Source organism: Cryptotermes secundus, unplaced genomic scaffold (genome assembly GCF_002891405.2).
Source record: "Cryptotermes secundus unplaced genomic scaffold, Csec_1.0 scaffold1031, whole genome shotgun sequence".
Classification (NCBI taxonomy): Eukaryota; Metazoa; Arthropoda; class Insecta; order Blattodea; family Kalotermitidae; genus Cryptotermes; species Cryptotermes secundus.
The window spans coordinates 582,859-587,296 of NW_019718628.1; the positions used below are offsets into that span (position 1 = coordinate 582,859).

The window sequence follows — 4,438 nt, forward strand, 5'->3', positions numbered from 1 at the left end:
TGAGAATGGTGATCTGCTTGCAGATTCCCACAACATTCTGAATAGGTAGAGGAACTACCTCTCTCAGTTATCGAGTGTAGATAGGGTCAGTGATGTTAGGCAGATAGAAATAGGATAAGTCAATAAGTAAGTTACAAATGGATATAGAACTTAAACAAATAAGAGTACTGATTTGAAAAAGGCTGTTATTTCTCAACATAATCTCCCTGTACATTGAGGCACATGTCCCATCATTTCACAAGCCCCTGAAAACCAGCAGCATAAAATTCTTTGGGCTGCTTCCGGAACCAGGCGGTGACTTCCCTATCTACAGCTTCATCGTCGGGCAAATGTTCAGCCGAAATATGATGTTTAAGAGGGCCGAACAAATGGAAGTCACTTGGAGCAAGGTCGGGGCTATACGGAGGATACTCGAGGACTCCCCACTTGAAATTTCGCAGTGTCTCATTTGTCTTGTTAGCAGTATGGGGACGCGCGTTGTCATGCAAGGGCAACACGCCTTTGGAGAGGCGTCCTGGTCGCTTCCGTTGAATGGCCTTAGGAAGATTCCTGAGGATGTTACAGTAGGAGTCGGCATTTACGGTTTGTCCTTGAGGCTGGAATGAGGTGAGCTGTATGCCTTCGTGATCCCAGTCACTGCCTGGTTCTGATAGCAGCCAAAGAATTATATGCTGCTGGTTTTTAAGGGCTTGTGAAACGATGGGACAAGTACCTCAATGTACAGGGAGATTATGTTGAGAAATAAAAGTATTTTTCAAATCAGTGCTCTTATTTAATTTCTATATCCATTTGTAACTNGCCTTGAGGTATCCCCATAAAAAAATCACAGGGCGTTAGATCAGGTGAGGATGTCACCTCGAAGCGAGATGAGCCGTCCGGGGAACTTTGCCCTCAAAACTGTCATCGAAGCTCGGGCTGTGTGGGCCGTAGCACCATCCTGTTGGAACCAGACATTTCCTAGATGCATTTCTTCAAGAGCTGGTTCGAAAAAGTTTTTAATCATGGTCACATACCGCTGTGAATTGACAGTAACTGCATGATTGTCTTCCAAAAAAAAATAAGGGCCACTGTGAAGTGGCCTTTCATGGAGCTCTCTGGGATTGTTACCACTCCAGTATTGCATATGCTGCTTGTTGACATATCCGGATAGGTGAAAATGTGCTTCATCACTAAAGAAAACAAGAGCGTCAGGGGGTAAAATTTCCAACAACGTTTCGTACGCCGTTATTCGGTTCTGGAAATTACGTGGTGACAATTCTTGCACAACAACCATCTTATAGGGATGTAAATGAAGATGTTCATGAAGAATTCGGCGCATTGAACGATTGGATATGTCTAGGGCGACTGCAGGTTTGCGAGCGGAGCGTCTTGGAGATAACAAAATCGACTGTCAAACTGCCTCCACATTTTCTGGTGTCCACCTCTTGATTCCTACTGAGGGGTAATAGACAGAAACTTCCGCGACTGCTGCGTTCGCCGAGCCTATCCCCACTTTTCTGCGACCTCCCCTCACTTCACAATGCGTCTTCACAAAAGGAAAGTTTCTGCGCCCCACCCAGTATTTCTATTTGGAATAATGGAAAATTGCCTGATCAGTGGAAGGAGTCTGTTAGTGTACCAATTTACATGAAGGGCTATAAAACTGACTGCAGTAATTATCATGGAATATCTTTGTTTTTTTTCTTCGTACAAAACATTTATATAATATCCTCCTCTCAAGGTTACGTTCACGTGTAGATGCATTCATATTGCCCTGTTGCTGTGAACAACACAGGACACTGCAAACATCTGCAGGACGACACTAAAGAATCCTCTTCTCAAAAACAACAGAACTACAAGGCTGTGCACGTTTGGCCTCCTTCAAGTGAAAAAATAATAAAAAAGGACGTGAACTAACTTTGTTCATAATTTCCAACAAAATTCTAACAAACTAATTGTAAATATTTTAACACGTTAAGACAGACGCTGTAATTGTTAAAATATTATATTTTATACACACTGTACTTTGTTAGCACTGTATGTATATATCTTGGCATTCAAACACATATTGCAATAGTGGCATCTGCTTGTACTGATGTCCCTCTGAGGATGGCCTGCACTTTGTCAGCACTGTATGTATACAAGGTGTCCTAGGAGGAATGTTCCAAACTTCGGGAGGGTGTTCCTTATGTTGAAGTATGCCGATATAACCAAAAACACCTATGTCAAAAGTTGAACGGTTACGGAGATAATGGCCCAAGAAAAGTGTGGTCTTCTGGCGGGTCCACGCAATGTACCTGTCAGCTGAGACGTCTTATCTATGTTTGTCCTTGAGTGTGGTGATTCACACTAGCCGTAAGCTCATGTGCTACGTACAGAGTACGTTGCGGCCGCGTCGTGAATGGTTGGTAATTAGTTGTGCGGAGTTGCTGAAATGCCTTTTGTGTTTTCACACGTGGAATATTGTGATATGCATTTTGTGTGTGGATTTTGCGGTGACAATGCACGTGCTGCTGTTGAAGAATACCAAAGGCTTTTTCCCGATCAAAGGATTCCATCTCGAAGTGTATTTAAGCGAATTCACCAGACATTGAGTGATACTGGTTCTCTTCCGAGTGTTTCTGTGCAGTCTGAAAGGGAGGATGTACGAATGATAAACACACGAGAGAACATTCTTGAGATGGTTCAGAGAAGTCCGCATCTGTCCACTCGTAGAATAGCCTCTCGCATCGGCATATCACGTATGCAGGTGTGGCAAACTTTACATGATGAAGAGTTGTATCCTTACCATGATCAAAGGGTACAACATTTGGAACCAGGCGACCATGCACAGCGTATGGATTTGTGCCACTGGATAAAAGCTCATCCCAAACTGTTAAGCGTCATTTTATTCAGTGATGAGGCGTCTTTTACCCGGGACGGTGTAAATAATTTAGGAAATGTGCATACTTGGTACTATAATAATCCACATGAGATAATGGAAACGAAATTCCAAAAGAGATTTTCCGTGAATGTACGTTTAATACAGTTATGTAGTCGGCTTATACCAGAATGCTCAGCCAGCCATGTTACGTCAGCGCTTGCCAATCATGTGTCATTTAGAGTGCCTGGAATCCTAAGGACAATTATGACATGGCGAGTGGGTATTTTGTACTTCAATTTTATGGCTTCATGTCACTCACAACTTAGCTTGATGTTACATACAATATTAACATTACAGAAACCACATATTCCTGCCAGTTTTAATAGGTATTTTGTAATCAACAAGTGTGTCACACCGGTCAAAGTTTCACAATTCTCTGGCCATTATCTCCGTAACTGTTCAACTTTGGACATAGGTGTTTTAGGTTATATCGGCATACATTACCATAAGGAACACCCTCCCGGAGTTTGGCACATTCCTCCTGGGACACCCTGTATATCTTGGCATTTAAACACATATTGCAATAGTGCCTTCCGCTTGTACTGATATCCCTCTGAGGATGGCCTGCACTTTGTTAGCAGTGTATGTATATATCTTGGCATTCAAACACATACTGTAATAGTGGCTTCTGCTTGTACTGATATCCCTCTGAGGATGGCCTGCACTTTGTTAGCAGTGTATGTATATATCTTGGCATTCAAACACATACTGTAATAGTGGCTTCTGCCTGTACTGATGTCCCTCCGAGGATGGCCTGCATTTTGTCAGCACTGTATGTACATATCTTGGCATTCAAACACATATTGCAATAGTGGCTTCTGCTTGTACTGATGTCCCTCTGAGAAGGGCCTACACTTTGTCAGAACTGTATGTATATATCTTGGAATTCAAGCACATATTGCAGTAGTGGCTTCTGCTTGTACTGATGTCCCTCTGAGGATAGCCTGTGCTTTGTCAGCACTGTATGTATATATCTTGGTTTTCAAACACATATTGTAATAGTGGCTTCTGCTTGCACTGATGTCCCTCTGAGGATGGCCTGCACTTTGTTAGCAATGTATGTATATATCTTGGCATCTGCTTGTACTGATGTCCCTCTGAGGATGGTCTGCACTTTGTCAGCACTGTATGTATATATCTTGGCATTCAAACACATATTGCAATAGTGGCTTCCGCTTGTACTGATGTCTTCTGAGGATGGCCTGCACTTTGTTAGCACTGTATGTATATACATATTGGCATTCAAATACATACTGTAATAGTGGCTTCTGCTTGTACTGATGTCCCTCTGAGGATGGCCTGCACTTTGTTAGCACTGTATGTCTTGGCATTCAAACACATATTGTAATAGTGGCTTCCACTTGTACTGATGACCCTCTGATGATGGCCTGTACTTTGTCAGTACTGTATGTATATATCTTGGCATTCAAACACATATGGTAATAGTGGCTTCCGCTTGTACTGATGTCCCTTTGAGGATGGCCTGTACTTTGTCAGCACTGTATGTATATATCTTTGCATTCAAACACATATTTT

The 4,438-nt window shown here is 42.4% G+C and overlaps 1 protein-coding gene across 3 annotated transcripts in view; it reads left to right on the top strand.

Moving 5' to 3' along the window:
• Positions 1-4,438, top strand: part of LOC111862651 (nuclear receptor subfamily 2 group E member 1) — a 63,660-nt gene that overhangs the window by 55,316 nt on the left and 3,906 nt on the right. The window lies entirely within an intron of this gene.